The following is a 13736-nucleotide window of genomic DNA, read 5'->3' as shown; positions in this document are numbered from 1 at the left end:
CTCCATCCATATGTGACCTTCATCCAACATCAAAGTAGTGCATCTACCCCCAAATACTGTGTCGCTCATCCAACCTTTGGAACAGGGAGCTATAGCATCTTTCAAGAGCTATCATTCACATCACACTTTCTGTCTGGCAGTAAAGGTGAGTGATGAATCAGAAACAACCCTGCAACAACTCTGAAAGGATTATACCATATTCAAGGCCATAAAAAAAACATTGAATTTGCTTTGTGTGAGGTTATGACTGAGAGAACCTTTGCCCACAGTTTGTTCACAATTATTGTGGATTTGAAAAGGTAGATGAGTTACCAAAAGTTATTCAGCAACTCAGGGACACTCAGTGAGAAGACGGAGCTAGATATGCAAGAGGATGAATTCACTGAACTGCTTGCTGCACCACGCAAGGAGTTTACTAATGAAGCCCTTCTGGAATTGGAGTCCCAGAGAAAGGATGAAGAGAGACAAGAGGGAAAAGAAAGTAAGTGGAGAGATTCATGACACAAGAAATGGCAAGGAGAGTTTCTTTATTTGAGGAGGCACTCTTTGCTGCTGAGGCACAGGACCTGGACATGAGATGGTACACAAAGGCTGCAGCAGTCATTCAGAATGCAGTTCAGAGCTACCATGTCGTCTATGATGTGGAAGAGAGCTACTACCCAGACATCACATCATTTTTTTCAACAGGGGAGATAGAGTTGAATCCAGCAAGGAACAAGAACCTGTGCCACCAACGTCAGTCATGACTGAAATTGCAGCTTGCCCTTCATCTCCTATTGCTGACAACACTTCAGCTCTACCGTCTCTTACCTCCTCTCCCTCTTGCAATCCGTAACTCTTCTTTCCTGTCCCTTGATGCCAGCCCCTTTATGCCAACTGTTGTACAGTACTACTGTACTTTTCAAAGTATTATACTATAAGATTAAAGACCTTTATTTCTGTGTGTTTGTTTTTTATGTATCAATATTTGCATGAAAAGTATTATAAACCTATTACATTATAGTACTATATAGCCAATTATGTTACTTTGGTACCTAGGCTGATTTTGTTTAACTTATGAATGAATTGCACTTACAAACACACCCTTAGAATAGAATTCATTCAGATATAGTGAACTTACTATACTATGTTAAATAGATATGACAAGAGAGGTCATTCTTGTCTTGCATCTGATTTTAAGGGAAAGAGAGCTTCCAGTTTTCACCATTATGATGTTAGCTGTAAGAACCATATAAAAAAGATCTTCACAACCCAGATAATCTCGATGGTGTGATCACTCACCTAGAGCCAGATATCTGGAATGTGAAGTCAAGTGGGCCTTAGGTAGCATCACTATGAACAAAGCTAGTGGAGGTGATGGAATTCTAGTTGAGCTATTTCAAATCCTAAAAGATGATGCTGTGAAAGTGCTGCACTCAATATGCCAGCAAATCTGGAAAACTCAGCAGTGGCCACAGGACTGGAAAAGGTCAGTTTTCATTCCAATCTCAGAAAAGGCAATGCCAAAGAATGCTCAAACTACTGCACAATTGCACTCATCTCTCACGCTAGTAAAGTAATGCTCAAAATTCTCCAAGTCAGGCTTCAACAATACGTGAACTGTGAACTTCCAGATGTTCAAGCTGGATCTAGATAAGGCAGAGAAACCAGAGATCAAATTGCCAATAGCCGTTGGATGATTGAAAAAGCAAGAGAGTTCCAGAAAAACATCTATATTTGCTTTATTGACTACGCCAAAGCCTTTGACTGTGTGGATCACCACAAACTGTGGGAAATTCTGAAAGAGATGGGAATACCAGACCACCAGACCTGCCTCCCAAGAAATCTTTATGCAGGTCAGAAAGCAACAGTTAGAACTGGACATGGAAAAACAGACTGTCTCCAAATAGGAAAAGGAGTATGTCAAGGCTGTAGATTGTCACCCTGCTTATTTAACTTATATGCAGAGTACATCATGAGAAATGCTGGGCTGGATGAAGCACAAGCTGGAATCAAGATTGTTGGGAGAAATACCAATAACCTCAGATATGCAGATGACACCACCCATATGGCAGAAAGTGAAGAGGAACTAAAGAGCCTCTTGATGAAAGTGGAAAAGGGGAGTGAAAATGTTGGCTTAAAGCTCAACATTCAGTAAATTAAGATCATGGCATCCAGTCCCATCACTTCATGCAAATAGATGGGGAAACAATGGAAACAGTGACAGACTTTATTTTGGGGAGCTCCAAAATCACTGCAGATGGTGACTGCAGCCATGAAATTAAAAGACATTTGCTCCTTGGAAGAAAAGTCATGACCAACCTAGACAGCATATTAAAAAGCAGAGACATTACTTTGCTGACAAAGGTCCATCTAGTCAAGGCTATGGTTTTTCCAGTAGTCATGGATGGCTGTGAGAGTTGGACTATAAAGGAAGCTGAGTGCCGACGAATTGATGCTTTTGAACTGTGGTGTTGGAGAAGACTCTTGAGAGTCCCTTGGACTGCAAGGAGATCCAACCAGTCCATCCTAAAGGAAATCAGTCCTGAATATTCATTGGAAGGACTGCTGTTGAAGCTGAAACTCCAATACTTTGACCACCTGATGTGAAGAATTGACTTATTAGAAAAGACCCTGATGCTGGGAAAGATTGAAGGCGGGAGGAGAAGGGGACCACAGAGGATGAGATGGTTGGATGGCATCACCAACTCAATGGACATGAATTTGAGTAAATTCCGGGAATTGGTGATAGACAGGGAGGCCTGGCGTGGTGCAGTCCATGGGGTTGCAAAGAGTCAGACATGACTGAGCAGCTGAAGTGAACTGAACTATGGGTTTTTCATATATGGCTTTTATTGTGTTCAGATATATTCCCTCTATACTGACTTTGATGCATTTTTATCATAAATGGACGTTGAGTCTTGTCAAAAAAAATTTTTCCACTTATTGAAATGATCATATAGTTTTTATTCTTCAGTTTGTTAATGTAGCATATCTCACTGATTGATTTGCAGATATTGAAGCATCCATGCTTCCCTGGACTATACCTCACTTGATCACAGTGTATGGTCCTTTCCATATATTGTTGAATTCAGTTCATTAGTACTTTGTTGAGGGTTTCTACATGTATATTCATCAGTGATATTAGCCTATAATTTTCTGTGATGTCTTTGTTTACAGTATCACAGTAAAGTGGCCTCATAGTATGAATTGGAAGTGTATCATCCTCTTCAAGTTTTTGGAATCATTTGCGAAAGATAGCATTAGCTCTTCTTTATGTGTTTGGTACAATTCCTCTGTGAAGATGTTCAGTCTTGGACCTATGTTTCCTTGGAGTTTTTTAAATCACAAATTCACTTTTACTACAAGAGATTGTTTTATTCAGATTGTCTATTTCTTCCTGATTCAGTGGTGGAATATTGTATGTTTCTGGAAATGTATGTCTTCTATTTTGTCCAGTTGTTAGCATATAACATAGTATTCTCATATTATTCTCATATTATTAGCATATAACATAGTATTCTCATAGTATTCTCATATTATTATTTTTGGATCTCTGTGATATTGGTTATTTCTCTTCTGTTTAGGTCCTCTTTTCTTCTTGATGAACTTGGATAAAGATTTATCATTTTGTTAATCTATTTTAAAAAACAGCAGTTGTTTTCTATTAGTTGTATTTCTATTGCTTTTGGGATCTGTTTTATTTATTTCCTCTCTGATTTTTATTATTTCCTTTCTACAACTGATTTTGAGCCATGTTTGTTCTTTTCCTAAATCTTTCAGATGATAGGTTAACTTGTTTATTTGAGACTTTTCTTATATCCTTAGGTGCACTTATATCACTATAAATTTCCCTCTTAAAATTGCTTTTGCTATATCCCTTAGACTTTGGAATGCTATGATTTCGTTTTCATTTTTTTCAAAGTATATTGATTTCCTCATTGGTTTCTTCATTGACCCATTTGTTTCTTAGTAACCTGCTGTTTAATCTCCACATGTTTGTGTTTTCCCATTTTTTCCCCAGTAATTGAATTCTAGTTTCATAATGTTGTGGTCAGTGATCATGCTTGGTATAATTTTTAACCTCTTAAATTCATTGAGACTAATTTTGTGCCCTAGTATGTGATCTATCTCTGAGAACATTTCCCTTGTAGTTGAAAAAAAAAATGTGTATTCTGCTGTGTGGGGATGGAATGCCCTGTAGATATCAAGTCCAACTGATCTTTTGTATTAATTAAGACCACTGTTGCCTTAATGATTTTATGTCTGAATGACTTCTCCTTTGATGTTACTGGGGTGTTGAAGTAACCTACTATTATCATAGTAGGCTTCCCAAGTGGCACCAGTGGTAAAGAGCCCACCTGCCAATTCAGGAGACAGAAGAGATGTGGGTTTGATCCTTGGGCTGGGAAGATTCCCTGGAGAAAGAAATGGGAACCCACTCCAGTATTCTTGCCTGGAGAATCCCATGGACAGAGGAGCCTGGTGGGCTACAGCCCATGGGGTTGCAGAGTTAGACATGATTAACCACACATCTAGTAGTATTATTATCATATTACTGGTGATTTTCCCCTTTATGTCCATTAATATTTGCTTTATGTATTTAATTGCTCCTGTATCTGTTACATATGTGTTAATAAATAAAAAATTCTCTTCTCATACCGATCTATTTACCAGGATATAATACCCTTCTTTGTCTTTTTTTTTAATAGACTTTGTTTTAGATTCTATTTTATCTTATATGAGTATTGTTAAACCCACCATCCTGCCATATGTTTGCATGAAATATGTTTTTGCATCTCCTCATTTTTAGTCTCTCTATGCTTTTAGTTCAAAATTAAATATCTTAAAAGCAACATATAGGGGAGGTTTTGTTTCATTTTATTTTATTCAGTTAGTCACCATATGTCCTTTGTTTGGAACATTTACTCCTTTGACATTTAAAGTGATTACTGGGGACTTCTCTGTGGTCCATGATTAAGAATCCACATTCCAGGCTTCTGGTTCAGGATGGTGAAGTAGATGACCAGGCGCTCATCTACTACCATGAGAGCACCAAAGTCATACCTAGCTGTTGAACAACCATCTACAGGAGGACGCTGGAACCTACCAAAAAAGATACCTCACGTCCAAAGACAAAGAAGCCACAGCGAGATGGGAGGAAGGAAACACCATGATAAAATCAAATCCCACAACTGCTGGGTGGGCGACCCACAGATGGGAGGGCGTAACATGAAAGAAGTTCTCCCAAGGCTGTGGTTTTCCCAGTGGTCGTATGGATGTGAGAGTTGGACTGTGAAGAAAGCTCAGCGCTGCAGAATTGATGCTCTTGAACTGTGGTGTTGGAGAAGACTCTTGAGAGTCCCTTGGACTGCAAGGAGATCCAACCAGTCCATCCTAAAGGAAATCAGCCTGAATATTCATGGGAAGAACTGATGTTGAAGCTGAAACCTTTGGCCACCTGCTGTGAAGAATTGACTCATTTGAAAAAATCCTGATGCTGGGAAGGATTGAAGGCAGGAGGAGAAGGGGACGACAGAGGATGAGATGGTTGGATGGCGTCACTGACTCACTGGACATGAGTCTGAGTAAACTCCAGGAGTTGGTGATCGACAGGGAGGCCTGGTGTGCTGCAGTCTATGGGTCTGCAAAGAATCAGACACAACTGAGCGACCGAACTGAACTGAACTGAACTGTTGTGAAGGTTTCGAACCTCATGTCAGGCTTCCCAGCCTGGGAACCCAACAAAGGGACTGGAAATCCCCAGGGAATCTGATCATGAAGGCCAGTGGGATTTGTTTACAAGACTTCCCAAAGGACTGGGGGAAACAGAAACTCCAGTCTTGGGGGATGGTAAAAACAAAACCTAGCATGCACCAAAACCCAGAGGAAAGGAGCAATGAGTCCACAGGAAAGTGAACCAAACTTATCTGCTAGTGTTGGAGAGTCTCCTGCGGAGGCGTGGGTAACCAGGGGCTCACCCCAGGGACAAGAGGACTAGCAGCAGCTGTCTGGGAAGGTCCTGTTGCCTCAGGCCAAAAAACTACCACCCTTGTCAACCCCACCCATCAGCAGATAATTGGATTAAAGCTTTTCTGAGCAAAGACCTGCCCACCAGAGTAAGAACCAATTTTTCACACCACCATCAGTCCCTCCTATCAGGAAGCTCACACAAGCCTCTTAGCCTCCTCCATCAGATGGCAGACAGAAGAAGCAAGAAGAACCACAATCCCACAGTGACTGAAACAAAACCACATTACATTTCATCACCATGAAAAAGCAGATACATCCCAGATGAAGGAACAAGATAAAACCCCAGAAAAACAACTAAATGAAGTGAACTTAGGCAACTGTCCAGAAAAAGAATTCAAAATAATGATAGAGAATGTGATTCAGGATCTTGGGAAAAGAATGGAGGCATGGATTGAGAAGATACAAGAAATATTTACCAAAGACCTATGAGACTAAAGAACAAATAAACAGAGATGGATAATACACTATAAGGAAGCCAGAGCAGAACAACTGAGGCAGAAGCACGGAAAAATGACCTGCTGGACAGAATGGTGGAAATCAATGCCACAAAACAGAATGAGAAAAAAAGAATGAAAAGAAATGAAGACAGCCTAAGAGACCTCTGGGACAGCATTAAACACACCAGCATTCTCATTATAGTGGTAGCAGAAGGAGAAGAGAGAGAGGAAGGACCTGAGAAAATATTTGAAGAGATAATAGCTGAAAAATTCCCTAACACGGGAAAGGAAATAATCAACCAAATCCAAGAAGCACAGAGAGTCCCATGCAGGATAAACTCAAGGAGGAACACATCAAAATGCAGAGTGATGAAACTGACAACAATTAAAGACAGAGATAAACTATTTAAAGTAACAAGGGGGAAAGGACAAATAACTTACAAGGGAACTCCCATCAGGATCCCAGCTGATTTCTCAACAGAAACTCTAAGCCAGAAGGGAATGGCACGATATACTGATGTAAGGAAGATATACCCATTTGAATGCAGAGTTCCAAAGAATAGCAAGGAGAGATAAGAAAGCCTTCCTCGGTGATCAGTGCAAAGAAATAGAGGAAAACAATAAATGGGAAAGACAAGAGATCTCTTCAAGAAAATTAGAGATACCAAGGGAACATTTCATGCAAAAATGGGCTCAATAAAGGACAGAAATGGAACGGACCTAACAGAAGCAGAAGATATTAAGAAGAGGTGGCAAGAATACACAGAAGAACTATATAAAAAAGATCTTCATGACCCAGATAATCACAATGATATGATCACTCACCTAGAGCTAGACATCCTGGAATGAGAACTCAAGTGGGCCTCAGGAAGCATCACTATGAACAAAGTTAGTGGAGGTGATGAAATTCCAGTTGAGCTATTTCAAATCCTAAAAGATGATGCTGTGAAAGTGATGCACTCAATATGCCAGCAAATCTGGAAAACTCAGCAGTGGCCACAGGACTGGAAAAGATCAGTTTTCATTCCAATCTCAGAAAAGGCAATGCCAAAGAATGCTCAAACTACTGCACAATTGCACTCATCTCTCACGCTAGTAAAGTAATGCTCAAAATTCTCCAGGTCAGGCTTCAACAATACGTGAACTGTGAACTTCCAGATGTTCAAGCTGGATCTAGATAAGGCAGAGAAACCAGAGATCAAATTGCCAATAGCCGTTGGATCATTGAAAAAGCAAGAGAGTTCCAGAAATCATCTATTTCTGCTTTATTGACTATGCCAAAGCCTTTGACTGTGTGGATCATCACAAACTGTGGGAAATTCTGACAGAGATGGGAATACCAGACCACCAGACCTGCCTCCCAAGAAATCTTTATGCAGGTCAGAAAGCAACAGTTAGAACTGGACATGGAAAAACAGACTGTCTCCAAATAGGAAAAGGAGTATGTCAAGGCTGTAGATTGTCACCCTGCTTATTTAACTTATATGCAGAGTACATCATGAGAAATGCTGGGCTGGATGAAGCACAAGCTGGAATCAAGATTGCTGGGAGAAATATCGATAACCTCAGATATGCAGATGACACCACCCACATGGCAGAAAGTGAAGAGGAACTAAAGAGCCTCTTGATGAAAGTGAAAGAGGAGAGTGAAAAAGTTGGTTTAAAGGTCAGCATTCAGAAAACAAAGATCATGGCATCTCGTCCCATCACTTTGTCGCAAATAGATGGGGAAACAATGGAAACAGTGACAGACTTTATTTTGGGGAGCTCCAAAATCACTGCAGATGGTGACTGCAGCCTTGAAATTAAAAGACATTTGCTCCTTAGAAGAAAAGTTATGACCAACCTGGACAGCATATTAAAAAGCAGAGATATTACTTTGCCAACAAAGGTCCATCTAGTCAAGGCTATGGTTTTTCCAGTAGTCATGTATGGATATGAGAGTTGGACTATAAAGAAAGCTGAGCGCAGAAGAATTGATGACTTTGAATTGTTGGAGAAGACTCTTGAGAGTCCCTTGGACTGTAAGGAGATCCAACCAGTCCATCCTAAAGGAAATCAGTCCTGAATATTCATTGGAAGGACTGCTGTTGAAGCTGAAACTCCAATACTTTGACCACCTGATGTGAAGAATTGACTCATTTGAAAAGACCCTGATGCTGGAAAGGATTGAGGGCAGGAGGAGAAGGTGATGACAGGGGATGAGATGGTTGAATGGCATCACCGACTCAATGGACATGAGTTTGAGGAAACTCTGGGAATTGGTGATAGGGAGGCCTGGCGTGCTGCAGTCCATGGGGTCACAAAGAGTTGAACACGACTGAGTGAACTGAACTGACTGAAGGGAAGAACCTACAACCAGGAATACTCTACCCAGCAAGACTCTCCTTCAGATTTGTTGGAGAAATCAAAAGCTTTCCAGAAAAACAAATGTTAAGAGAAATCAGCACCACCAAACCAGCCTTACAACAAATGCTAAAGAAACTTCTCTAGGCAGGAAACACAAGAGAAGGAAAAGACCTACAGAAAATAAACCCAAACAATTAAGAAAACAGTAAGAGAATCATACATATCGATAATTACCTTAAATGTAAATGTATTAAATACACCACCAAAAGACATAGACTGAGCAGAAAACATGTGCATGTAGGCACTTCCACTTAGCACAAATTCTGCTTGACCCCCCCCATATTGTATATAACTGTTTTATATTGTTAAGTTAATCATGTTCCCATTATGGACTACAGTTGTAATTATCTTTTATTTTTTGTCTGGCTGTTGCTTGTGAAAACTGTTAAACATCTTTTACTATTGTGATTATGTAACTATTACTTAGTACCATTGTATCATTTTTTGGTCAACAGAAAAATTATAGAACTCTATATCACCAAAACTACCATTTAATAGAAAAACCTGTAATCATTTTTTAAAATCCATATGCATATCAGAATTATTTTGGAATTTTTTGAAAAATACAAATGCCCAGTGCTTTTTTTTTCTTGCTAGAGCTCCAGATATGTTTCTGATGAGCAGCCATGTTTAGAAACAGCTGGGCTATATGAGGAGCTTTTAATTTTTTCCGGTTTGTTTCACTTTTTCTATTTCATCTTCAGTGCTCCCGTTTCATTTGTTTTCCAATTTCTCCATCTCTTCTTTTTTTAAAAAATTTTTTCTCAAGCCTTTATCAAGCATAGTAGAAAAACTTTTGTATACATATATATAAATAATATGTATAATATATATATTTTAGAAAACTTATGAATTTTTACCTAACAAAAAAACTTATGACATTTTGATTCCACTTGTTTAACTTAGTATGAATAGAATGCTAGATTTTTAATTATAAAGAATAGAAATGTAACAAGCAACAATAGTTTACTATGTAGCATAGGGAACTGTAGTCAATATCTTGTAATAACTTATAATGAAAAATAATTTTGAAAACATTATATATGTTTATGCATGACTGAATCACACACACAAAAAATAACTTTTTGAAATTTAGTAATGTTTATCCTTTTGCCAGTTTTTCTAAATGTCCTATGGATAATAACATATAAGATACAAAATTTTTAAAATATTTGTACAGGATATGATTATATAAATTAATTAAATATAAATCTATCATATTTAAATTATTAATGACATCATCCAAGATGCTCCTATTCTTATTTTTCCTGCACTTGATAAAGTATTCTCAGAGAAATGTTACTATGTCTCACTATGATAATATATTTTTACTTTTCCCTTACATGTCTTCTGATTTTTGCTTTATGTATCTTTGCTTTTTTTTAAGGTGTCTAATGGTTTATGCTGTCTGTCTTCTTTGTGAACTGTAGCCTTTATTAAAAATATTCATCTTTGTTTCACTTTTTAAATAAATAAATAAAATTAAATTTGAATTGAAAAACAAAAAAGAATCCACCGTCCAATGCAGGGGACATAGGTTTGCTGGCTGGCTGGGGAACTAAGATCCCCCCTGCCACGAGCGAACCTAGACCACGCCACCCCAGAGAAGGACGGCCCACAGACCAGACTTGGCACAGCCAAACAAGTGCCAGAAAACCGCGTGGTTACTGAAACATAAACATGCCATCTTCACTTGTTTTCTGGCTATGTTTACAGTCCCCTCTTCATCGCTTTTAGCGTCTTTCCTTGTGGTTTGAGGTTTCTCTTTAGTGGTATGCTTGGTCCTTTTTCTATGGTTTTTGTGTATCTATTGTAAGTTTTTTATCTGTGGTTACCAAAGGATTCAAATATGTTGACCTACAACAGTATCTGCTTGTTTTAAACTGGTAGTCATTTAGTGTCAAAAAGAATTGAAAACATCTATTACATCTATATTTTTTTACTCCTCTCCCCTACACTATGTGTTTTTTGATGTCATACTTTGCATCTTCATGTTTATCCCTTCTCTGTTTATTGTAGTTATTGTTGATCTTACTTTTTTGTCTTTTAATCTTTGTATTAATTTATTTAAGTGGTTGATTCGTAGCCTTCAGCATACATTTACTTTACTAGCGGGATTTTTCATTCCTGTAGATTCTTCTTCTAGTAGTCATTTTTTTTTTCCACTTAGAGAAGACTCTCTATATCTTTTAGGGTAGGTTTAGTATTGAGTAGAATATCCTGGAGTTCACTGTTGGCAAAAGCAGACTGAGCGGCCCATGATAGACCCAGGATTGGGAGAGAATTGGCCCAGAGCCCTGTGAGCATCAGGGCGGAAAGCAGGTTGATTGCAGCCTGATCTCAGTTTGGTTCATTCTGTCCTGTTACAGGAGTTTCTCAACTGTGGAGTTGGAAGGCAAGGCCTCTTGAAAAAAATTGACCCTGTTCTTTACTGAGAAAGTGTGAAGGTTCTGGTTGAATTAATGCAACAAGGTTGTTGTATAACCTGAGTGTCCAGAGCTAAAAACCTTGTGACTGTTGTAAAGAACCAAGTATTGTATTAAATTTTGGTAAAAATTTCAAACTTTTTAGCCTTCCTATTTGTAGAAAGTATAATCCTTTAAATAAAAATATTGTTAATACAGAAATTACATAGAGCTCCTAAAATTCTGTTATGCTGGTAGAATGCTGTTAGTCATATTTCTAGTAATTATCTTAAATTGTAACCCACCTGCCAATGCAGGAGACCTAAGAGACACAGGTTCCATCCAGAAGATCTTCTGAAGGAGGCCATGGCAACCCACTCCTGTATTCTTGCATGGAGAATCCCCATGGACAGAGGAGCTTGGCGAACTACAGTCCATAGGGTCGCAAAGAGTTGGACACAAGTGACTGAGCATGCACACACGCCATATGTCATAGCAATAACCAGGTTTCAATTGCACTGTAATTAGATCCTTAAGCTTGATTTTTAAAAAGTCTTTTGCCATTTATTGTTGTACTCTGATGCTTTTGCAAAATTTTTTTATCTTCAAGAAGATTCATGGAAAGGACTTTGTGACAAGTGCAGGTTTCTGATAACTCTCAGATCATACCACTGAATTGGGTAAGAAATTAAAGAATTCTAATGGAAAATCTGATGACTTCATTAAACTATTAACAGAAGATTAAGATCAGGGATTAGTTAAATAGGATTGAGTGAACCTATAAGTATGGTTATAACTTTTTGGTTTTGTCTGAAATAGTACTGTTTTTTAACCTGTGTTTTCCCAGATATAAGGAAGGCTTTAAATTACACCTCTACAAGTAGAAATGAAATTATTTTTTCTCTCTACCTGAACTCTCCAGAATTTGGAAACTCTTAGGCTCCCAGAAGCTTTCTCAGATATGCAAGTGTGTGCTAAGTCTCTTTAGCCAGGTCCAACTCTTTGGGACCCTATGGACTGTAGCCCACCAGGCTCCTCTGTGCATGGGATTCTCCAGGCAAGAATACAGGAGAGGGTTGACCATGCCCTCCTCCAGGGGATCTTCCTGACCCAGGGATAGAACCCGTATCTCTTACATCCCCTGCATTGGCAGGCAGGTTCCTTACCAGTAGCGCCACCTGGGAAGCCCCTTCTCTGGTATAAGGAAGGTCAACTTCTAACAGGTCCAGAATCTCAAGGTATTTGAGGACCTTCAGATGAGAAGAATTCACTCGAATCTATCACTCAAATTTATAGCTATCACAGGTGGAACCTGTAACACATCCCTGTTGTCACTTTCCTGGCCCTGAAAGTTTTTTTTTTTTTTTTTAAGTTCAATCTGATCGCTTCTGAAAAGTTTCAACACAACCAATTAAAAAGCCTACGTGATCAATTAACCACAGACTTACTTCACAAACAGATTAGTCTTAATTTGGCCATGTTTGTTAGAAGTAAGGGTAATTTTAAAGAGAAAAAAGATGTTTTAGTGAATATTAAATTCTAGTTTTATCCATGGAGGTTTGTATTTACTGGCTAAGGCTCACTTTCTAGACAGCTGCTTGTGAAGTTTAGTTTTTAAAGGGACACTTTGTTTGTGTCCCTTTCTGAAGTTTATCAAAGTAATCTAACTTTGGATGAAGTTTGTTTCTGAAGTTTATCAAAGTAATCTAACTTTGGATGAAGATCTGATTCACCATGACCTGCAACTGGGAGATAATGCATCCTGGAAAAGAAATCAGGTAAAAGACTCTTTGTAACCACCTTGGAGACCATGCCAGACCTCTCCTGGATGAACTGCAACTCCTGTTTCTGACACCTAATTACAACTCAGACAGGCGCACCCACGCCAGGATGAGCTGATGGTGACATCTGAAACAGACAGATAACTCAAGATGCGGGACTAGGTCTGTATGCTGACACCTTTGACAGTTGCTCACACTTGTGCTTATGAACCAAATGTATTTGGTCTTTGTGCTCAGTCTTAGGCAAGTTTCAAAAATAAATCAAATTGCTGTTTATGGCCAAATACCTATGTTCATTACTCCTCAATTGCCTTGGTGGATTTTTCCTCTCCAGGGCCCTAACTGGATGGCTCTTGGAAATTTTTATTTTAAAGAAAAGAAACTCTAGCACCACACAAGCTAATGTTATCACCAGCATAACTGAGACTTTCTGATCCAGCCAATTAATAATGCCTATTCTCAACCTGGCCATAAATAACTCCATTTCATTAGGTGTTATATTTTGGGTAGCTCCTAACAGGCCCCAGTGGATTTTTGCAACAAGTTTATGACATCGAGTCTCCCCAGCTTGTTTAGGGAGATATATAATTGGTTTCCCTTGGGCTCAAGGTCACCTACAGGTAATCTTGGAAACAGCCCCAGCCAATCTGTCAATCTGCGTTTAATACAGACACACTGGGCTCAATCTGTTT

The sequence above is a fragment of the Dama dama genome, chromosome 9 (assembly GCF_033118175.1).
Source record: "Dama dama isolate Ldn47 chromosome 9, ASM3311817v1, whole genome shotgun sequence".
NCBI classification, from domain to species: domain Eukaryota; kingdom Metazoa; phylum Chordata; class Mammalia; order Artiodactyla; family Cervidae; genus Dama; species Dama dama.
This window is presented reverse-complemented; position numbering follows the sequence as displayed.